At 42.5% G+C, this 24,908-nt stretch overlaps 1 long non-coding RNA gene across 1 annotated transcript; it reads right to left on the bottom strand.

The window, feature by feature from the left end:
• Positions 1-15,225: 15,225 nt before the first annotated feature.
• On the bottom strand, positions 15,226-24,515 carry LOC142397130 (uncharacterized). Its single transcript, XR_012772678.1, has 3 exons — positions 24,127-24,515; positions 15,912-16,036; positions 15,226-15,757 (listed from the first exon to the last, which is right to left on the bottom strand). It is a non-coding gene; the product is annotated as an uncharacterized LOC142397130 (long non-coding RNA).
• Positions 24,516-24,908: the final 393 nt, after the last annotated feature.

Here is a 24,908-nt window from a genome sequence, read left to right as displayed (position 1 = left end):
CAGTTTATCACCCATGGTACATCAAATTCCCAAACACTGCTGTCCAACACTGCATTCAGTGTCAGTCTTAAGAGGGACTTTCATGCCGTGGCTGGACTGCCAAACATAATTGAAGCACGAGACACTTATGCGCATCAAAGCACCCATGCTGTCGTGGAGCGCACTGAGCTGAAGGCCAGGTGGGTGTGTCTCGATACAGCGTGGGGCAAACTGCTCTATAGCCCAGAGAAGGCATGCCAGATTTGCACAATATTGCCATGAACGATGGTCTCCTACTACCTGAACCAGCCCAGGTAGACCAGAAGGTGTGGTGCCAGAAGACCCCCTCATGGACCACCCCATCAAAGTGCCATCATGATGAGGAAACAACTGATTGCACGGCTTTAGTTGCAGTCATCGACCGCCTGCTCATGGCGAGGCGTTTTTTTTTTTTTAAGCTATTTTCATATTAAACCATTTCTTTTTTTTTATTTCGGTGACATTACGAACCACAGGTGACATTGAATTAACAGCACTCCTAATTGCTTCCCATTTCTTCGGTTTAGCAGGTTCCGTAATTTCACTGCTGACACTACTAAAAATGACAGATTTTCCTTTTTGGATCTCTGAAAGCAGAACTTCAATCTCAGAGCCCGTAAAGTTGTTCTTTTTGCGCCTTGATGACATTCTCATGACTCGACACTCAACATTTCCTGAAACAGGAGCGAGGAAGCACAGCCTTATATGGTATAATTTTGGGCGTGGAGTGTGCAAATTTACTATTTTTTTTCGTGCACGTGCCCCTTAAATACGCACGGGTGGGATTCATCATTTACGCATGTCGTTTACACACTTTTTCCGAAGTTAAGAGCGTTTGTTGAATCTGACGTGGCGTGTTCGTACGAGACCTTCGTACGAAAAAACTAAGAGAAATTTAGAATAAAAATACGAAAATGTTCTTGCATGAGGCCCAATGTGATTGGTTTATATTATTGATCAGATGGGCCTAATTTTTCTCATTGTTCACTCTTCATGACCTCAGCTATTCATTGACTTGTTGACGCCTATAATAATGTTTGCCCTAGTATGGAATGTGAATATGAAATAAGGAGGCCCAACACAACAGCAGTCATAAATGTTCTTTGGGAGTTTGCAATTGCATTGTCAGCCCTCTACTTTCTCGGAAGTGATCTTTAGTGACAGCTATGTGCCTCTTGTGGTTTATCTGTATTTTGAAATCATTCATGTTTTAAATTGGACAAAATATGAGACGATCCCAGTTAATACCTGGGTTTTTGGATTAAAAACTTTATCATAAAGAGAGCGGATAAGGACTGAAACCTTTCTGGTTCTATCTAACACCTAAATATTGTCTTTAGGAAATTTATCACATGTGACTGTAACACTAAGGAAGGTCAGTACATTGTCAGTGGTAAGACACATAAGCAGTAAAAGGCTCATTCTGATACAATAACCCATATCAATTCCTTTATGTAATAGCATATTGCAGATGTTTAAAGTTTCCCTTCTTATTTTAAGAGTAGAGAGAAGAAGAAGAGCTTTGTACAAACGGATATGAAATGTCATGGTGGTGGTCTCAGTCCGCTAAGATCATCTTGATATAATTTAAGAGGGTTAGGATATCATCAAAAATTGTTTCTGTGACAAGCTACATTTCAAACTAAATGTTGGTCACTGACCCAAGTTGCCATCTTTCATAATCTGCACCCTCTTGAAGAAGACACTAGGGTCAACATAGATGAACAAAGCTAAGAATAACGCTGCTTGTCTTTGGGTAAGATTAAAGAACAGAGAGAGTCTCTGATTGTGTTACTGTGAAGTTTGAACAATGTGAAACATCTAACGTCTGTACGAGGCATGGGCTGTTTTCTGATTGTAAGATATGCCACTGTATTAAAAAGTCAATTGGAAAAACCGCAGAAAATTTCCACCATACTGTCCTGCAGTATGAACTGTTTTTTGTGGCTTAAAGACTATACAGGAATCCCAGGGTTTTTTTCTTGGTACCACAAAACAAAAAGCTTTGAATGAGCATAGTATTCTGACATGATTACTAGTGACACGTGCCAGATTACTGCCCATAGGCAATAGACAGGTTTCCTGTATACAAACATTACTGGCTATGCGAGCATCCAGGGAGTAAAACTGTTTCATTAGTTTGTCGTGGAACTTCAATGAAACATCATTTCATAGTTAAAAAAATTTGATATAAACTTGTAGAAAATGTAAGCTGAGAGAATTTCTAAATAATTTTACCTGATTTTTCGACATTTGCTCCACACAGTTGATTCAATATTCCTTTTAATGTTACTGTACAAAGTATGGCAAAATTTTAAAGCAGTACATGATGACGGATTTATTTATAAAAGAGTTCAATCTCACAATCAGTTCAAGCCACTGTTTCGGAGAAGGCTAGCTGTCATATTTCTAAATGAATAATTGCATAGAATGACATATAATTGAGAATGTCAGTGAGTGTTTTAACAAAAGAAATCTGCGTGCAGGTAAATCCTTATTCTCATAAATATGTTCTCTATGTAATTTTAGGAGATGACTCTCTGACAGGGGTCCAATCTTTCACCAGCCTAAATCCATAATCTTCTGCTCTTGGTTAAGGACTTTAACCCCCTTGAAATTTAGCAGGTAGAGTTTACTTCCTTGTCATGTCTGTGTAGGAGCTTGACATTTCAAAACAAACTAGGCTGATTTCTATTTCTGCCCCGTAGTTGTGCATGCATAACTGTGATGACATAGATTTCATATCCACAGGAACACCTCTCATCACTCTTTGCTGGCTCTGTAATAGCTAACACACGAACCCTCCGTCTTTGTATGTGTGCATTAAAGTTTAAATAACAGAATCAATGTTCAAAATCATATTATATCATATATGATTTTTGTCCTCTTAAAGGGGAAGTTTTTTTAAACCCGGACCTTATTTCTGGCATAAAATACGTTCATCTACTCACCGATAACAGTTTGGTGAAAGTCGGCGTCCTTCGGACAATATTTAGATTATTTGAGATTTGCGTATATCCATATAACGGGAGTGACGGGGGTTTGCCAATACAGCCTCTAAATAAGACATTATCTGTCTTTATTTCCAAATACTTTAAGACGAATGAATGAATGAACTCGTACTATTGCACTGTTAGTTCATAGCTGCCGTATTGTTGTTATCCAGGGCTACTGGGGGGCTTATAGGGGGCTTTCTACACACCCGTCTAGTGGGATGACGTCATCAACGCGCCGCTATGGAGTATGCCCCCGTCAAAGAGGCGATTCAGGTTGTTACGGCCAGTGGTCTGTGTGTGTTTCTCTTCTTTCCCCCCCTCTTCATCATGCAGTCCCCCTGAGTCGCCAGCAGGCTCCATTGTGGGACGCTGGATGCAGCCCTTCCTGTCTCTCCTTCCTGGGTGCCGCCCACGGACTTCGTGACTGGCTGGGCAATTGAGTGCTCCACCTATCCCTGAGAAGGACTGCGATATTTAAACCCTCACTTCCTTCTGTTTGCTGCAGCAGCAGAATAGAAAGAGGTATTCTGCTAGAGGAGGTTAGAAAATTGGGGAAGACCAGGCTCTCTCTTGAGGGACTACTTTCCTTTTCTGTGCCCTCAACTTGGAGATTTGTGTTTAATTTCTTAAAGACTACAGGACTTTTTGAAAGGATTTAGTTTTATTTTATTTATTTAGTGAATTGTTTATTCATTTGTTTATTTATTTACTTTCTTTATTTTCTTTTCCTTTTCTTTTTTTTTTTCACTCCTACGTCGATGCTCCACACCTGCAGTTACATAATTGTACCGTTGGTGCCAGTTTTGTCCTTTATGGAGTTTGTTTTTCATTAGTTTTGGTTATTGTTTCTCAGGTGCCACACTCTGGTTTGGAGGTCATTATCTTTGTTTTCTGTCCAATTTTTAAATCCAACAAAATAAACCCCTTTTCTTTATCACCATCAAAACTGTCTGGGATTATTAATGTCACGTCCCTCACCCACTGGCCGAGCCGGGATGTAACACAGGTTCTCGGTCCATTTCAGCAGGCTACCGTAGAGCTTTCCGGGAAGAAATGGGTGAGTGCATCTAAGGTGATGCCGATGCTGAAGATGCTAAGTCACACTACCCAGACCAAGACGGACAGCCTAATGGTGAACATGGCAAGGCAACTTGGTGCGAATCTGGTACGCCGGGTCATAGACCGATCATTGAAAGCAGAGGCAATAACAGTTATGACCATGCCCACTCTCCTGGACCCCAGATTTAAAAAGCTGGGATTCTTGAGCTCCACAAAACTGGATGAAGCAATAATCAGGCTGAAAGAGAATTGTGCTGAGATTATTAGAAGTTCTCCCTCTTCAACCCCCATTCAGCTACCAGACTGCACAATCAGACTAATCTTTAGACAATAGTAACTCTTTCTTCAATGTAGTTTATTGTTGTAATTGATTGTTTGTTGTAATATCAATCATTGATGGATTTTTTCCCCCTTGTACACTCATAGGTGACCTTTGACATCTCCTGGATACCACTGTGGGACAGAGCAGGCAGAGCTCAAGTGCAACAGCTGACGCAACAATTGAAGTAGACCGTCACTTGAGTGAAGTAAACCTGGCAAAGCATGAAGATCCGCTCATCTACTGCAACAAACAAAAGCACCAATATCCCCATTTGTATCAACTGGCACTGGCCTTTTTATGTACTCCGGCCTCCTCAGTGTCATGTGAGAGGGTATTCTCCAAGGCTGGGGAGATTGTGTCCAAGAAATGTATCGCCTAAAACCCAACACAGTTAAACAGCTTCTTTTTAAATAAAAATCAATTTTTATTTGTTTCTATCCTTTTTCCATACTGCTCTGTTGCAGTTTGTCCTTCACTCCCAGTTCCATAAGTACTCTTGCATTCAGTGTCAGTCTACATTGATGCATTTATTTTGAGTGTTCAACATAACACTCAACTAATGATATTTCCATGCAAACACCGACTTGTATATTAATTGAGATACAGTGGCAAAAATGGTTTATTTTATACATAGACATTCCAAGATACTCTGGCTCAGGGTTAATTTAGTCTTTGCACAGCAGGTGTCACTAGTGAGAACATTCAATGAGGCTTCAGGTAATGAACCTTTTGGTGAACCTTTGGGCTGGAAAGCCTCATCGGTTCATGAAGCCTCATTTTGCCATCACTACCAGATACCAGATATTCCAAATTAAACTTGATTTGTTTAAATAATCCAAATGAAAGGCCGGAATACAAAAACCTAAACTATGAAAAAAACTTGGCAAAACAAAACCCGACTGTGAAAACCTGACTTGACATGGATTGCTGTGACATGGTATCAGTGACGGTGAGGATCTGGCAATGAACATGAAAAAATTAACATAAAACATGAGAAAACTACAGACATGAGAAAAACTGAAAGAGTCAAAAGACCTATAACTCAACATTTTCTGACAAAAAAGAAAAATATCCTGTGTTTTAAATCAGGAAAACAAGCCCTTTGATTCAGTGAATAGCCTACTGTAAGGCAGTCTATCATGTCTTTAAACTGTATATATTATGAATTTAATTTTGCTCCCTGTAAAGCTTTTTATTGATTAAATCTGCTACTCTGTTGTTGTTAAAACATGGGCTCTTGGTTTGTATGTGGAGTTTCTACTTGATCTGTCTTTGGCCATCTTCTGACTTTTAGGGATAAGGGGTTAGGTCTTTGTGTGGAAATACCTGTAAAGGGCAATCTATCATCAATCAGTGGACAGTCACAGTTAAAAGGAACAATAGGTTACAACTACTGACATCTAGCAGTCAAGATGGACATAACAACTATCTCAAAAGCTCATAGGGGTGTAAAAAAAAAACAATATTCAGATATTAACCAATATTAATGTATTGTATCTATTTTAACATTAGTTTTCAACAGCATTAATATAATTTGCTCTTTTTCTGCTGCCTGGACTGACAGACAACTGCCCAGCGGCAGACTGCCCCTTTACATACCTGCAGCTGAACACAAGGACACACAGCACAGAGCCGATTGCTGCTGTCGCCAGCTTAAAACTATCCATCCATCCATTTTCTATACCGCTGAATCCTTCGGTCGGGTCGCGGGGGGGCTGGGGCCTATTCCAGCGGTCAATAGCCGCTTTCGGACAGACCGTTCTAAGAACGCAGTTATCAGAACTGTCCTACTCGAATTTCGTTCTGATAACTGTCCTTCCCCAGCGGAACTGTTTCAGTCTGCATTTGCACATGAGTCGGGACCAGGTCGGGACTGATGCGCCGCGTGTTAGCCATTAGCCGTTTAGCGCCACATTCAACAACAAAACAAAACCCGGTAAAAATAAGGAGAGAAGAAAAACACAACAAAGAAGCTAATATGGAGAGCGGGGAGGCCACTGTGTTCATGGTCTGCATGATGGTGATATTAATCATTGACGATCACATCAGGCGTCTAATATCGAGGCTGGAAGAGCTCACAGAGAGAGTCAGGAGATACTTTTTCATTTCATGAAGGAAGAAAGGAGAGCAGAGCGCCGCAGACAAAGGAGACCAAGTGTAAGTTTAACTTATTACACCCGCAGGTTGTGTCCGTGTCCTATGAGGAAACATTTCAACCGTGATAGCATGACATGGGGCGTAGCTACCGACCACCAAACACCTCCGTCAGATCCGTTCTATAGAACCATGAAAAGACCCGACCTCGGAGAAGGAGCTAAATAGTTATAGGAACTGAGGGAGATAGCCCCGAGTTCCTGTATGTCCGAACACGGGAGAAAACGGCCCCGCGGATTAAAAGGTTATTAGAACTGCCAAAGGTTCCTCCAGTCCGAAAGCGGCTAATGGGCGAGAGGCAGGGTACACCCTGGACAGGCCACCAGTCCATCACAGGGCAACTTAAAACTAGTTTCGCATTATTTTTTCTCATTCTAAGGGCTTCAAAATTGAGCATTTTATGACCACTTTTGGAGAAAGTGCAACAACATTTCCATGGCTGTGTACCAGGGCAATTTCAGTTTTGTTATTTATATATTTTTCAGATCATCAACATACACCTTTTGAAACACCAGGGGGGTATTCCACGAAAGTAGCTAAAGAAAGCCAGGTTATAGCCGGAAAGCGTCGCTTGAACTAGAGTCATCTCCCAATTAAGCCTCAAGTCGTTCCACGAAGATATTTTAGCTGCATCTCATCGAGGCTAATCCAAGCGAGGCTTACATAGCCTAGCTTAGTGCGAGTGCACGAGGAACGTAAGAAGCCCTGACGAGTGGATGGTGGAAAAACGGAGATGGCAGAAAAGGAGAGCAAGACAAGAGCTGTTATTTTTTCGGCAGCTGAACAAATAATGCTTATGGAGCTGTATGAGGATTTTAAAAGTGTCATCACCAGAAATGGTAATACAGCTGTGATCAATAAAGCGAAGAAAACGGCATGGCTAACAACTGCCGACAGACTAAATGCGTAAGTTATGAAAGTTTCATACCATTGTCAATTGTTACACATTTATTTTACTCTCCTCATGTATTTATGCTCTCCTCTTTGTGTTATAATTTTTTTTACATAAAGCATGCTGAATTGTCTCTGTATGAGATGTACAGCACAAATATATTGGCCCTGCTCAGCTTATTAATAACCCAATAATCGACACGCATCATCATACTTTGTGACTATATTATCGTGAGTGTGTGACCCACATATTCATTTTTCACTGTTATATCTCAACAGGAGCTATCTTAACAGCCAAAAGCGTACCTGGCAGCAGGTGAAGGTAAAGTACAGGAAAATATTTCAGAGTGGTAAGTAGCCTTTGAAGAAATGTGTTTGTCCAATAAAGAGAGCACCAAACTAGATATGGAACACAAGAAACTGAAAATAAAAAAGATCAAGCTAGAGATTATGAAACTGGAGAGGGATGTTAGTATAAATTCAGATAAAGGAGAATTTCGTGTTGTGAACTGTATTTAATTCTGTTTTCTCTCCACAGCTTGAGAAACATGTAATAATAATTAAACAATTCAACACAACTTGAACTCAAACTTGTCATTATTGTACGGTTCATGCAACGTGTTAGAAATGTGTTTTTTACATTTATATTCACAGTGGGGTGCCATGACCTAAACGTGTGGAAAGTTATAAATCATTTCTGTCCATTTAGCCTTCTTACACTTGGTCTGACTTAAACTGCTACTGTGTCAATGCTAAATTATGAAAGTAAGTTCTAACTCAAAGGTCACAACAATATAACCTGACTCACGTCATCTGGCTGCGTTCACCAACTACACGCGGGGGCGTTCCCTTTCCTCATACAACCATCTGAGGAGCCTGGGAGTCATATGTGTTTCCGATTAGAAAATAATCAGAGCCAATCATTAATCGCTGGGTGGGACTTTGGATGAATGGGCGGCGTTATGGCGGCGTTATGGCCGGATGTGACGTAAAGCAGGAGCGACGGCAGTGTTGTAATTTCGGATCACACCAAATATGGCGGTTTTCAGTAATCCGAGCGCCAAAATTGATTCGGCTATTTCCACTGTTTTGTCTAATCTACCAAATGTTTATTCCTTGAAAGATGAACAGAGGACGGTGCTTAAGGCATTTGTTGGTGGTGAGGATGTTTTTGCTCTCCTTCCGACCGGTTTTGGCAAGAGTTTGATATATCAGCTGGCTCCACTGGTCGCTAAAGCAACGGTAAAAGTGCAGGATCCCATCGTTATTGTGGTCTCCCCCTTGGTTGCGTTAATGGAGGATCAAGTCAGAGAGGCTGGAAAACTGGGTCTTACAGCAATGGAACTGGGAGGAAGGAACGACAACGACATCCGTCAGGGACGTTGTCAGCTGGTTTTCGGCAGCCCTGAATCATGGCTTAAGGACAAATGGATGACCATGCTTTCCTCAGAAGTTTACCAGAAGAACTTACTGGGCATCGTTGTCGACGAGGTTCACGTCACGTACAAATGGTAAGTTTAAGCATCTACTGTTGATGTGTATAAACTTGATGCAAAGTTATTTTCATTGATAAAGCACAGGCATTACTTGCTTTACGTTAGTAGTTGTGAATTGACATTCTGGCCTTCTTGCTGCCTGGACTGGGGGGTTTGTCGACACGCGCACACACACACACACACACACACACACACACACACACACACACACACTCTGTCTGGGCCCTCACTTAATCTGGGCCCTCACTTAATGTGAATAATTCACCATTTCAGTACTTGCTGTATTATGTTGAAAAAGAGCTCTTTTTTTGTTCACCAGGGGTGAAGGTGCTAAAGGCCTTCCTGCTTTCAGACAGGCATTTGCTCAGCTGGGAGAACTACGTTCCATTGTCAAAGAAGTTGAGTAGCTCTTGTAAATAAGTACACCGATTGTTATAGGGGGCAAACAGTGTGGTGGCCTTGGTTAGTGTACTAACCCTGTTAACATTATGCATCCTGTCTTTCAGGCACGCCTGTCATAGCTTTGACAGCATCTACAGACATTGCCAACAGAAGACGGGTCACAGAGCTGTTACATATGGACAGGGCAATGCGAGTGACGGTGAGCCCAAACAGAGGGAACATTAGGCTTGGGCTGAAGCACATTGACAGTCATAACCTGCACTGCATGGACTGGGTGGTGACAGAAGAAAGGACTTTCAATGTCTCCCATCATCATTTACTACAAATCCATTATGGCAGTAGGAAGAGTCTTTTGCTGCCTCAAAGCTGAACTTGGGGAAGACGCGTGGTTAAACAGGGACCCTGAACGAAAGGCTGAAAACATGCTAATAGGGATGTTCCACAGCAAGACACTGCCACAATATAAACAGAGAGTACTCGCATCCTTCACTGGTGACGGCAGCTGCAGGGTTGTTGTGGCTACCACTGCGCTGGGGATGGGCCTTAACTTTCCCAATGTCTCTCATGTTGTTATGTACGGGGCACCAGAGGATGCGGAAACAATAGTGCAACAGGCTGGCCGGGCTGGGAGAAACGGATTACCCTCCCATGCTGTTTTGTATGCCATCAAAGGTTCTTCAAGGGTTGACAAAGCTGTTAAAGCTGTCATTCATGCAGGAACACAGGGGTGTTTCAGAAAAGCTCTCTATAGCCACTTTGAAGAGCAGACCACAAACCTTGAGCCAGGTCATCTGTGCTGCACATACTGCCAGTCTACCTGTAAATGTTCATCTGGTGTGTGTGTTGAGCCTGTTCCTAAACATGAACGTGTAGAGTCTGAGGTGTGTGCTAACCCACGTAGGTCTAGAGAGGTGTCTGAGGATGACAGGGGTGTGATCCGTGCCTGCTTACAGCAGTACAGGCGCAGTTTACTACCAGACATGCCACTTGTTACCAACAGGACCCTTTGCACAGGGTTTGGATCAGAGCTTATTGAAGCAGCAGTGGAGAATAGTCCCTATATCTTTGATCTTGCATACATAACCAACAACCTTCCTGTATTCAGAGTGCGGCATGCGCAGGAAATCCTTCCTGTCATGAGTGAGGTTTTCTGTGATTTTTACTATACAGAGCCTACTCTGCCCGATGACAATTTTACAGAGCCAGACATGGATTTCCCTGGATATTTTGATGACAAGGATGACTGTTTTGACAACATCTCAGAAACATCTCAGAGTAGTAGTGGTTCGGAGATAAACTAATATCCTTTGGCAGCAAGCTTGTACATGCTGTTGTACCGATGTATATAAATGACTGCTTCTGACCCATTCTTAGTAAAGCTGTATGCATATGTATATAGAAGAACTGAATAAAATTTTGCATTTGAAAAAAAAAATGTTGCCATGTTTTGTTTTGTTTTTAAACTGTAATGACACAAATGACATGTAATGAAGGAAGAAATACTGAAGACACTTTATTGTTGACTGTACTGTTGAATTTATTTCAATTAACATAAAACACAGTATTTTTTTTGTAAACATTCACAGAAAAAAATAAAAATAAATAACAGTACAGTTATTTTCATTTACATTGGGTTATTTACATACACTTAATCCACCCATTTTAAATTGGATTGTCTTGCCACTCTATCAATTTAGCTTTTATCCAGCCCCTGAGGTTACTGCTCTTAAGTTTTGACAAAATGTCACGACTGAATCGGGGGAATGCAGAGAACTCTCTGCCTGGGTGGTCTGTAAACAACTCGGCCTCTCTGAAAACCTCCACCAAAACTAGGACATCCTCAGTTTGATTAACAGCATGATGCACGCCAGTGGACTTCGACACCTGCAGTTCTCTGTCTGTTCTCCAGCATTTTCTGCAGGATCCCAATGGACCTGCTGACCCTATCTGCTGATTTTTCAGTGAGGTTGGGACCACTATGTTTTAAAAACGACTTTAGGAAGTTGTTCAAGTGCTCCAGGTGCAAGTCTAAAGAGATGTTGCTTCCTAATCCCCCCTTCCCATTCCAGAACCTATTCCAGATCTATGGAGTTAAATTTGTCTCAATAATATTTGTATATACACAGAAGGGGATCCACAAATATGTCTTGATTTGCATGTGTGTTTTGATATCTACAAATAAAAAAATCATATTTGTAACTCGTATATTGATTTTTACAAATATAGATGTGCATTTGTAAATAAAATGCCATTTGTAAAACCAAAAAAATCATTTGTGAAATGTGATTCTGCATTTGTGAATCACCAGCCCACACATTTTTCGCTTTCCACAGTTACGTGTTTTTGAGACGTTCTTCGCATGAAAGTCGCACAAATCCACACGTAAATATTTCTTGACTTGCATTCGTGTTTTGATATCCACAAATAAAAAAAAACATATTTGTAACTTGTAAATTGGTTTTCACAATTGTAGATGTGTATTTGTAAATGAAATGGCATTTGTAAAACTGAAAATTGCCTTTGTGATATCTAATTTTGCATTTGTGCATTAACAGCACACGTAGGTTTCGTTTTCGCATTTGTGAATCAGCACGATTAGCGCACGTATTTTTTGAGACAATCTTTGCGGCAGAGGGAGCCACCCAGATTCACAAATAGCCTACCTCTACTTTCTAATCCAGTAGATGGCAGTGTTGTTCTATAAAGCTCATAACGGCTATGCTTCACTTGACATTCATCGAATTTTTCAATTCATTCAAATTCAACCATGGCCGAACAACGTGGGCATGATGAGCAGCTACCGCCAATTTCAGTAGGCCCTAAGTACAATTCCCTCGCCCCAAATTATGATAGTTATGATAGTAAAATGTAAATGTAAATGTAAATAGTTCAGAGACTCTCTATTTTTCATGTTTTATTTTTTCTGACAGTATTCAGAGTGAGAGCAATATGGTAACACGCAATAGATTAAGTATTGAGAATGAGGAGTCACGTGACTCCGGTCGGCCGGTCGGCCATGTTGGCAGAAGAATCTATTGGTTGCCAGGGGCAACGCCATTAACTTAACGGATATCCTCCCGCATTTGTCATTTCGGCAGGGCAGAGACGAATACAAAAGAAAGAAAGAAAGCAAAGCAATGGAGAGAGATAAGGCGAAAGAAAAGGGACCTTACAGGGACAAGCTTATTACAAGCGCAAAGCAGCGGTATTTGGAGAAACTGTCCAGCATCCAAAATATTGATCCTTACGAGCTCCCTGCAGCAGACCTGGACCAGTTACCTCCGTGCACATATATGGACATAGTCAATTATCTTGTCTTTGGTGTAAGTTACTACACTATGCAGGAGTTTAAAAGTCACAAATCTTTGGAATCGTACGAGACTTTCTGCTGTGGCTGGGTGCAGGACTTGGCCATCTACAAGCCTCCAGGTGGCTCTGGTGATGATAACAGCGTTGTACTGGCAAAGGTAAGGTTCTTGTCATGCATTTTAGTGTGTTGTAATTACATTGCATTTAGACACTTCTTGACCAAAATGACAACGTAATTAACTGCGACTTGTTTTGTAAACACTAGATTAACGAGATGTTCAATGTACACAAACGTTTCCAATGTTTTGATGTATGCTAAAGCTTATGTTTAGGTATTTAGTTGTCTTTTGATTTTAGCCCAACGACACATACTGTAGCGGGTTATTGTGTTGGGTGTTGGGGGCTGCAAAGTGAACAAACCAGTTCTGGGTTGGCTAGGGTACTTATGTGTGATTGCAAGGCGTACATTCCTGGTTAGATTTAAGCCATTAACATTTTGAATGCAAGGTGTACATGTCCTGGTTAGATTACAGCCATTATCAATGTGTCTAAAGTGTAGACTGTAACTTGAAATAAATGCTTTTTACTGTTTAGTTTATTTCACTTTATTTATTTTACAGGTCCTGCATTCACGGAGACTCTGAGCCTCCACTTACCAGTCCAGTGGTATCACTTCAGTTGTGTGGGGCTTGTGGACAAACCCTCCGCTGACACGCCATGGTTTTGCTCTTCTTGTGCTGAATAGTGTTTCTTTGTTCTTTTGCACTAGTAACAGTATTATTTTATTATTGCTTGTTGTCAATGTTTACATGCTGGAAATTTTTATACTTTTTATTCTGAATGCACACATGTTCTTTTGCACTGTTAACTTTTCCTAGAGGTATATTGCATTCTGCACCTTGCGCCCTTATTCTTTTTTCCTGTTCTGTTAATAAACATTGTTAAGCCATATCAAGTTGTTTCAAGCATTTATTTCAAACAAATTAAAAGGTAATGAACAAGGCACTCAAACATTTATTTCAAACAAATTAAAAAGTAATGAACAATGAGGAATGAACTCAAACAACACTTTTGCACATGTTCGTTAAGGCACAGCAAACAGTGACAATCTTATCTAAAGGCATTAGGTTTTCACCCTCACATTTGAGCAGCATGTGCACAGGTACAGTTGAATGTAAAAAGCTGAATTTGTCCAGTCAGTGTGGTTCTCCAACATCTCATATGATGGCTTACCTACAACAGAATAAATAGTTTATGAAAAAAACCTATGCAATCAATGGCAAACCCATCACAGAACACATGCAAAATAAAGATACAGACTGAGAGGGTAACGCTGCTCATGGTATGACAAAAGGGCTGAAGGGGTACACATTAACACATTAGCCACATTAGGGGGTAGTTAACATTCATTTTCGAAGAGGCAACAGTTTGCAAATTGAGCATTTTCGAAGAGGCAACAGTTCGCTAGTTAGCTAGCTAGGCAGCAACGTCAGGTGCACTTCAGGGTTTGCAACAACATAAAGTAACTTTGTAGCTTTAAGAGACAACAACATAAAGAGATTTTTTAGAGAACGTACCCGAGTGAAAATGTAGAGAACACACTCTCATCGACGGAGGGGTGCAATCGAAAGTAAGGTCCAGCCAGCCAGGCAATCCGGCGTCTCCTCGTCAGGTCAGACGCCTGCTCTCCCTGATGCTGCATCCATTTAGGAAACCGAAAAAAAATGTATTTCGTGTTTCCTATGTTTCCCAAACGTATTATGTGAGGTACTGGAACAGTTCTTCACACAGCAGTGATTTCCAGGCATGTTCTTGCAATTCCGCACTGTTTAAACTTACTGATTTAAAAACACACACGTACAATGTAAACGAACGGAGAGAATGACGTTTTCTCGCTAGCATTCTGCCAACATGGCGGATAGGGGCGGGGCTCTGTACTATGACGACAACTCCTCATTCTCAATAGAACAACACTGCCATCTACTGGATTAGAAAGTAGAGGTAGGCTATTTGTAAATCTGGGTGGCTCCCTCTGCCGCAAAGATTATCTCAAAAATACGTGCGCTGATCGTGCTGATTCACAAATGCGAAAACGAAACCTACGTGTGCTGTTAATGCACAAATGCAAAATTAGATATCACAAAGGCAATTTTCAGTTTTACAAATGCCATTTCATTTACAAATACACATCTACAATTGTGAAAACCAATTTACAAGTTACAAATATGTTTTTTTTTTATTTGTGGATATCAAAACACGAATGCAAGTCAAGAAATATTTACGTGTGGATTTGTGCGACTTTCATGCGAAGAACGTCTCAAAAACACGTAACTGTGGAAAGCGAAAAATGTGTGGGCTGGTGATTCACAAATGCAGAATCACATTTCACAAATGATTTTTTTGGTTTTACAAATGGCATTTTATTTACAAATGCACATCTATATTTGTAAAAATCAATGTACGAGTTACAAATATGATTTTTTTATTTGTAGATATCAAAACACACATGCAAATCAAGACATATTTGTGGATCCCCTTCTGCGTATATTATTGAGACAAATTTAACTCCATACAGATCAGGCTGTGGGCTAAGCGAGGTGAAAGAGTGAAATTTACCTGCAAGGTTAGGAGCAGTGTGCTGTAGGCATATTGTGTATGCCCATAGGCCTTGTATATCAGTAAGGCTACAGTGTAGAGTCGCATTAGCCTCTCTCCATCTCCCTCCTTGACTGCATCCCGCATGTTAGCCAAAAAGAACCCAAAACCCAGCCTGGCTTCAGTATGTTCTTTTTTGTGGTCTGCAATTATTGTAACACTGTCTGCATCTGTAATGGATTTGGGAGACAAAGTCAAACCATGGACTTTCTTCTCATGGTTCTCCCTGGCCTTTGGGTACTTAAATTCTTTGTTGCAACCTGTTGCACGACAACTGACCTCATTTTGTGTGGGTTGATCACCGGCTAGGTCGGTGACACCACTCACTATATCTGCAATGTCTCGGAAGGTGACGTATTTGTCCACCACCTGGGCCACTACCGAATGTAGCCAGTTCCTTTTGTCCTCTTTGGAGCTTGTGATTATGTGGTCCGGTACAATGCCATCTGGGACATCTACAGACACATAAAAAAAAGACAAAGTGACAGGTGCAGTATGGTTAGCTATAATCTTTCAATTAAAAGAAATGCAAAGGTGTACAGACTCATGGCACCCGGTTTAACTGGGTCTATACATTTGTTTCAATGTAGAGCTTTGTTTCAGATGTACCTGACACTTTCTGTAGCCCTAGGTGCTCCATAGCTGCCGCCAGGAAGAGAGCTGTCGTGTCTTTTTTCAAAAAGTCCTTGTAGGCATTGAATGCAGCATGCGGACCGGGCTTTGCATTGCTGCATCTGTGAAAAGAGGACTTGTTATTAATGATGCTGATATTTTGTAATAGAGAGAGGACAGACAGACAAACAGACAGACACACACACCCTACTGAGCCATGCAAAAAAAAAAAGAAAAAGACATACAAAAAGACGCACACACGGATGCACACACATCCTATCTGAGCCACAGAATGCACGCACGCGCACATGCACAGGCACACTCAAAAAAGGAAAAAAACCATACTGATAGCCTTAATTCATGGTGGCTGGACAGCGCCCTCCTTCATAGGACAGAGCGGAGTTGTGATGAACAACCAAAAACCAGCATCACCCTTCATAGGGCAGAGCGGAGTTGTGATGAACAACCAAGAACCAGCATCACCCTTCATAGGGCAGAGCGGAGTTGTGATGAACAACCAAGCCTTAATTCATGGTTGCTGGAGTTCAACAGGGTTCCATCCATCCATCCATCCATCCATCCATCATCTTCCGCTGCTCCGGGGATCGGGTCGCGGGGGCAGCAGCTTGAGCAAAGAAACCCAGACGTCCCTGTCCCCGGCCACTTCCTCCAGCTCTTCTGGGGGGACCCCGAGGCGTTCCCAGGCCAGCAGAGAAACATAGTCTTCCCCGGGGCCTCCTCCCAGTGGGACGGGCCCGGAACACCTCACCAGGGAGGCGTCCAGGAGGCATCCTAACCAGATGCCCGAGCCACCTCATCTGACTCCTCTCGATGCGGAGGAGCAGCGGTTCTACTCCGAGCCCCTCCCGTATGACCGAGCTTCTCACCCTATCTCTAAGGGAGAGCCCAGACACCCTGCGGAGGAAACTCATTTCGGCTGCTTGTATTCGCGATCTCGTTCTTTCGGTCACTATCCACAGCTCGTGACCATAGGTGAGGGTAGGAACATAGATTGACCAGTAAATCGAGAGCTTCGCCTTCTGGCTTCACCACGACGGGCCGGTGCAGAGCCCGCATCACTGCAGACACCGCACCGATCCGTCTGTCAATCTCCTGCTCCATTCGTCCCTCACTCGTGAACAAGACCCCGAGATACTTGAACTCCTCCACTTGGGGAAGGATCTCATTCCCGACCCGGAGAGAGCATTCCACCCTTTTCCGGCCGAAGACCATGGTCTCGGATTTGGAGGTGCTGATTCCCATCCCAGGATCAACAGGGTTAAAGACCTGAATAGAGTTGCAATGCAGTTTTGTTAAAATTGCCATCATTAAAAACATCACATGAAATTACATTACATTACATGTAGTTTCATTACAGGTTTCATCCTAAAGAACTTTTATTTACATTTTATATACAGTTATTCTAAGTGCATGGTAATGGGAGCAGTGTGGGATTAGCTGACTTGCTCAAGGGTACCTCAGCCATGGAGTGAGACGGGGAGTGAAAGGGTAAGATACCAACCTGCAACCCTGTCATCTAAATCACATCTCCTTAACCACTAGGGCATGGCTGCCCACATTATTGATATGTCATACTGGAATAAAGAAAGAATACCAAAGACAATACAATGCTACAATGCTAGACCTGATAGGCTGTACATACCTCAACTTGTTCATATTGGCAAGAAGTGTCCCATGATCCTTTGCCGAACCCTCTTTGTAGAAGACACGATGATAGATCTAAAATGAAATGAAATTCATGTCACAATACACTAATAAGAAAGTCAGTTAGAGAGGAATGATAACAGTAAATCACACGATGTAATTAATGAAAAAGTGGTAAATGTGACCAAATGTGACTACCGCAAATACTGTATGATTATAAGTATTACACTGAAATCCAAAACCAAAACCTTAGGCACATAGAGGAGTGTGGCGGTGAGATAAGTGTAAAAAAGTGGGTCAAAGGGACCATGAAAAATTGGTATATCTGGGTCGTAGCACCAAATAAACTGTGAACGGACTGTAAAGGGGCTGGTTCAGATATACAACAAATGCCACAGGCTGTCCGGCCAGAACAGTGGGAAAGGTGTGAATGCAAACCGTGGTTTTATCTCTAAGGGACGCACAGAATACAAAGAGGACGCAGAGATCCCGAGGCATCCAAGAACAAGAAAAAGAGGGATCCCACATTAAAGTGACAGAGCGTCCCTGTTCTATGGGTGGTCTAAGCAGTGACCTGTGGCCCAGCCCTATATGCACAGCATGGGCTGGCTCCTGAGAAGCAGTGGAATAAACCAGAGAGGGCTGAACTGTTGACGGCCCATTTGGTTGAGGGGTCACAATCATAGGCGCCGTCTGCGTGGGTGCTTCGGAGCCCGGGCACCCACGGAGATTAATGAGCACCCACGGAAAAATCCGAGCATTGAAGTGACACAATCAACCATTATCGTATATTTTCACACGTAGGCAACATTGTAATGGCTGGAATTAAAGCTGGTTTGCAAGCACGCGTGCTGGAGCAGGAGCCCCGGGCGCAGTATGTGCATTGCACCGCACATTTGCTGAATTTAATGGTACATGACGTCGCCCAAAGCATCCCTGCATGTAGAAACTTCATGTCCCTCATCCGCGAGTTGATCACACTGATCAGAAATTCACCAAAACGACTCGCTTGGTTCACGGAGTTTCAGGGTACAGACGCACCATCGCTGAGACCTCTCTGCCCCACTCGCTGGACTGTGAAGGCGGCCTCTTTACAATCCATTGCTGCAAACTACAATGCTTTGATGGACTTTCTAGAGGACTTGAGCGCAAATGAAAAAGGTGATGCAGGGGGTAAAGCCAGTGGCCTGCTCGTGCACTTGCAGAAGTTTGGAACTTTTATTTCTTTGCGGCTCATGCTCACTTTCTTCTCTCGCGTGGAGGCGGTCAACGCCGCTCTCCAAAAGCGCCAGCTACACACACAGAGCGCAAGAGAAATGATTGACACACTGAGAGGCGATCTGAAGGCTATTCGGGAAGGATTCGGTGAATTTTGGGAAAACACTACAGCAGCAGCAGATGATATGGCTATGGAAAGCCCGGTTTTGCCCCGACCAAGAAAAATTCCCCGCCGGTTGGAAAACGCAATTGCGCCGGCGCGCAGCTTCCAGACACCTGACGAGCTATACCGACAACAGTATGTCCAAGTTATCGACACAGCATCAGCATCCCTAGATTGCAGATTTAGTCCTTCAGCATTCAAACACATGCAAGATGTTGAGGAATTTGTCACGGGTAAAGGCGACTGCGACATGTGCATGGACATAGCGAAGCAGAGAGGAGTATGCTTGGCAACGTTTCAGGATGTTGTGGACTTTCTCAAATGGGACACAGGTGAGAGTTTGAGAACCATGTTGCCGGAGGTCACAAAACTTGTGAAACTTGCCCTGACTGTGCCAGTAACATCGTGCACTTCAGAACGGTCATTTTCTGGTCTTCGGCGTTTGAAGACTTACCTGCGGTCCATGATGGGTCAAGCAAGGCTGAACCATGTTGCGCTACTGAACTGTCACAAGACGTTATCAGAGAGTCTCTATTATGAGGAGAGGGAAAACTGGCGGCTATTTCCGGGTGGTACTGCACTCTAGGGGCGCCAACGAAGCAGTGCAGAGCACGCCGAACTCTATGGTGGTACTATGAAATCCACCTTAGATCCAGCCATTGCTTTGGATATAATTTTTTATATTTTTTCATTTTAATTTTCCTAAAGGCAGGATAAATTATCCTTTCAAACGGCACTTGGTTTGATTTTTTAGACTCACTAGATTTGTTTAAAATACACATTTATTGTCAGTATTGCATCCCGAGTAACGTCACGCATGTGGCATCACTTTACGGCATGGTCAGTCCTAGCGCTGAGCTAGCAGAGAGGGGTTAGCTCAAATAGTTACAGATTTCAGCACAGCCCTTTTACATACTCTCTGACTAGCCTCTGGTTTAGCTTTGGTTGTTGTTAGCGGCACCAGGTTAGCACTCTGGCACAGTGGACGAGTGCCGTAAAGCAGCCGGTCGTAATCAGCCGTGCGTTCTTCAGATTCCGTTAGCTAGATGCTAGCAGATACTGACTCGCAAATGCCAGACCTGTAAGAAAACAGAAAGCTATAACTCCCACGTTATTGTACTTTCGATATAAATCCACATCCCTCTGTCAGAAATCACAGTATTATTTTCAGGTTTCAGCCGCTAACGGGGACATTTTTTGAGTTATTAGCGCCAGCCCTATGGAAAATGGTCATTCTGCACTCGCTCGCCAGCGCCCCCAGAGAAAATCAACTGAACTGCAGCCAAATTTTTTATAATGGGGCGAATAGGAAGTGGAACGGCTGTCTGTAAAAGGGCTGTGACGTTATCGAGAAACTTAGACCTGGAAGCAATTGCGAATCAGTTCATAAAACGCATTGCGTCGAGGGCCAACACATTTCTCATCAAGAACTGAGTGAGTCGAGCCGAGACAGGTTTTGGACCTGTGACATCGCTGCCCTGATGCGCTTTTTCACGCACGCACAAACACACACGCACACACGAAGAAGAGAAGAGACATTGGGCCAGTCGAACACAAAGGGTGTAGGCGGATCGCTGCCCTGACACACACACACACACACACGCGCGCGCGCAGGAAGAAGAGAAGAGACCAGTGGAACACAAAGGGTGTAGGCGGATCGCTACCCTGATGCACACTTTCGCACGCACGCACACACACACACACACACACACACACACACACACACAAGAAGAAGAACTAAACCAGTGGAACATAAAAGGATGTAGGCCTAGGTGGATAGCTGCCCTGTTGTGGGAAAAAAAGAGAGAAAAAAAAACAGAAAAGAGGGAACGAATACTTACTTGTTTACCTATGAATGAATGAATGAATGAATGAATGATTTAAAAATATACCAGAATGCACTTAAAAGATATAGTTCACTTGACGGTTTACTTGAATGCCTGAATTTTACATTCACTTGAATAGGCTAATTAACTGAATGTTTCATTTTTTACTGCTGTGAAGTAGCACTTTATGTTTTGTTATTTATTTGCAAAGAGCCTAAATAGCCTAATGCACCTTAATGATTGGTGAATGTACTGTTTTGCTTTGGGGTTTCTTTTTTGTTGTTTTTTTAAAAGGAATATGTAAGATATGGGCTTATGAGGCTGCTACCGTAGCTGCGTGGTTACATCGGCACGCACCCCTGTGTATTTTAAGAAGGCGTACTGTGTATGACCAATAAAGAAGTATAAGAATCTGAGTGGATGCGGTCTCCGAGTCGTGAGTATAAGTTTCAGTTTGTATAAATATATTTTCAGTTCAATTCAGTGCATGTTGTGATTATGTCATCGGTTTTTAAGTCGCTTTGCAGAAAAGCGTTTGCCAACTGTAATGTAGGCCTAATTCCATTATCAATTTCAATTCAAATATAGGCTATTTCATTATAAAATATTGATGTGACATCCGCAGGGAAAATAAATAGGATACATTTATTACACATACAAATAAAGTGACCAACTCATGAAACGGTTATGTTATTGGAAAGCAAGGTTTTATGCAAACGGGTCTTTCTGTGGGTCACGACCCCCAGTTGGGAAACACGAGCACCCACCGGCATAAACATAAGTCGGCGCCCCTGGTCACAATTCTTAATAAGCATGATAAGGGTACAGGTGTCCTTCATACATTTGCTGTATTGTCCTTGTAAGGTCACTCACCTCAAAAAGGTTTTTAATGGCATGCCAATCCTCGAATTTAAACACAAGGCCCTCAAGTCGTTGGCCTGCATTTTCCCCTTCTGCAAAGACCCACTGTAAGCCGCGGCTACTCCCCTCCGTCAGTCTGTCACCACCAACTAGAATGCATTCTGGTCCATCAGGGCCCTTTGGAACGTACCTATATGACACATCAAGTGGTTTCCAACGCTTAATTAATCAATATCTTTTCCAAGCTGACCATATAACTATTGTCTGCCCACTTAAGCCAACTTACTCGTTCTGGATGTGGTGTAGAATATCAGCTAACTCTGAGGACTGGTTCTCATCCTTGAACAGAAGTCCAAGGGGGTGCTGTGAGGATGTAATACAGGAATTGAAATGTCATTAACATTTGTGGAATTAGCAGATACAAACCAAATTTCAATTATGAGGTTCTATTCATATTCAAATCCCCAGGTGTACAATAAGCCAAAACTGATTTGATTTTAGTCAATTTAATACTTACGTGGGTCGAAGGCTCTGACATTTCAGCAGAATATTGATGAGGGATGTGATTAATCACAACTGATGCTAGCGGCTTGAAGGCCTGTAGGTACTCAGTCAGGATTCTGCTTCCCATGATAACATAATCGCGCCGAATTAGGGCCTGGAAATCACCAGACGGTAGGGATTTCCCAATGTCATATTCGCTTAACACCCGAGTTGGCTTGTGTCTGTCAAGATGGGTTGATGGGACTCGGTCTTCCACAGCCATGTGGTGAATCCAGTGGATTGAATTGTTTGTCCGGTGGATAGACTGGTGGTGTGTGCGGCAGAAGAAGTCCAGGTTGTCAAATATGACTAAGTATGTAGACGGTGAAGGTGCTTCAGCTTGCAAAGTCGCGACGCCTAGATCGGCAATGTCAGTGTCTGTTACTGTGCTGCAGGTAAACGGAGTAGCAACACTGTCAGACCCCAGAAGATGGTCCATCTGTAGAGGAGTAGTGGTGGTGCCAGTCTGCTCTGTGACATTGGTACTCTTCGGACTGCTTTGCGCTGCGTTGTCTGTGAGAAAAAAATACAACACAGGGAAAATAAACATCAAATACAGTTACCAATCCTTAACAGAAATGGGACGTAAGTGTGTTGACCAAGCACAGACTGAAAATGGACTGTGAATCTTCGTTTTGACAAATAGTGTTAATATTATAAATCATTAGTAAGATCACAAGCAGCTAAAATGAAAGCAAATGTGACAATTGTGAGATCTGCCCTTTATTACCTGATATGTCTTCTTCCTTGAGAAATATTTCATTTGCTACTTTCAGTAGTTGAAAATCCTCTCCACAGGTCTTTGCCAGTTCCATTTGTTTCCTAAGAGCAGTGCTGTAGGAAGTTGTGATACATAACAGTCTCTTAAAGGCTGCCTTCTTCACTCCACCATACTGTAGGACACAGTTCACATACTGTGAAAAGGCAGACAAGCGGGGGTCTCGGCCTCTCAAAGCTACAGCCGCAGCAGCACAAGCTGGGTTAGGAGACTGTTTTGTTATGCATAAAAAAACTGAAAACAAAAATGGTGACACACGCTGGAAATCTGCCTGTAGTTTTTCGAATGAAAATTGCTTCAGATCTTCTGCTGATGTCTTTGACAGCATGACATCTGACAAGGGACTGCACAGCTTCTTGCACTCTTCCTCTATGATGCGTAAGATGTTTTCAGTCAGAGGTCCTTTGAGTAATGTGTGTCCTGCTATCTGTTTGGCAGCTCGGCTCCAGTTCTGCTTCGCCATGGCTTACACAATACCTGCTGTGTGGTCTTGACAAATTATCCTGTCACTCTTTGGCTTGGACGGATAATGAATAACCACCTGTAACACAACACAAAATCATGTAGTCAGTGAAAAGTTATCATGTACAATACATTTGTTGCTTGCATGTATTATGATGTTTGCACTACAATAACATATATAATAAAACTAACATAGCACTAATAGTATACTACTGACAAATACATAGACAATACAATTTGTGTAAACCCTTGAAGGAACACAAGTGCATAGCAGTAGCAGGGTTGAGTGACTAACTGCATCGAGTGATAGAGGTAGCATGTACAGCAGACGCCTATTTTCAGTAAGAAGGCAACTAAAAACAGATGATCTCAATTGGTATGATGGTGCAATATTACTGTCATATTGCATTATCATAGTTTACAGATAGCTATGCCTATGATATTAACGGTCACATATTCAGTAGCTTACTTAAAATGGCAGAGGAAGTAGACGTCCTATCGTAAATCAATATCCAATATGATTACTTATATTGATATGGAAGACAAATGATCATATTGTAACCTGACTCCCGCCCTCTGGTATGAGGGAACGCCCCCGCGTGTAGTTGGTGAACGCAGCCAGATGACGTGAGTCAGGTGTTTGTGCTTACAAACGAGTTCACATAATCAATTATTGCATTCAAGATTTTGACTTACCTCGGTAAGTCGTAGTCTGTCGATGCCTTCAGATGCTGGCCTTTTTGACGATGGGGGGCCAGTTGGTGTTGGGGGTTGGGTACGCAATTTAGATGGAGTCCGGACCCTGTCGCGTTTAAGTGTGGCTGTCTGTACACTCGCGGCTGATGTCTCTGTAGAACTAGTTCTAGCAGTCTGATCAGCACTCGGTTCCTCTTCTGCTTTTTGCTATCCTCTTATTGTGGCCAGAGTAGTCTCGTGCCCACCCACCAAGCGAATACATTTCTGGCATATTTGACATGACTTTTCTGGGATGTTTACTAACTTTAGATCAAGTTCTGCAAGACGCTGGTCTATCCTCTTTCCGTGCGGAACTCCGTCAAATATGCGCTGGCTGTTGCAAATGTTGCCTTTAATTCTCAAATTTTGAAATCATGTCGGTTGTGGGCTCATCCCAGATGGTATGCGAATACCAGAGGGCGGGAGTCAGGTTAACAACAATAAGGATCAAAGGAAATATGTGTCCCTGTATAGGTCCCTCACTGTGTCAGGAGAAACTGAGTCCTTTCAGGCACTGGAACCTCCAGGCACTCAGACTTCAGCCTGAAAAGTTGTCCACGAGACAAAATGTATAAAATATTAACTATCAAATTTAAGATGGCTATGTCAGAAGTCAGCCATGGTGCCTGAGAACTTTAAGCAATGAACCTGTATTTAATTTGGCCAAAGGTCATTTCTATCCGTGCCCTTGTTTTAGCATGTGCATGTGCATGTGCATGTGCATGCCCTTGTTCCTGGATCAG

Source organism: Odontesthes bonariensis, chromosome 13, assembly GCF_027942865.1.
Source record: "Odontesthes bonariensis isolate fOdoBon6 chromosome 13, fOdoBon6.hap1, whole genome shotgun sequence".
In the NCBI taxonomy this organism is placed as follows: Eukaryota; Metazoa; Chordata; class Actinopteri; order Atheriniformes; family Atherinopsidae; genus Odontesthes; species Odontesthes bonariensis.
This window is presented reverse-complemented; position numbering and strand designations above follow the sequence as displayed.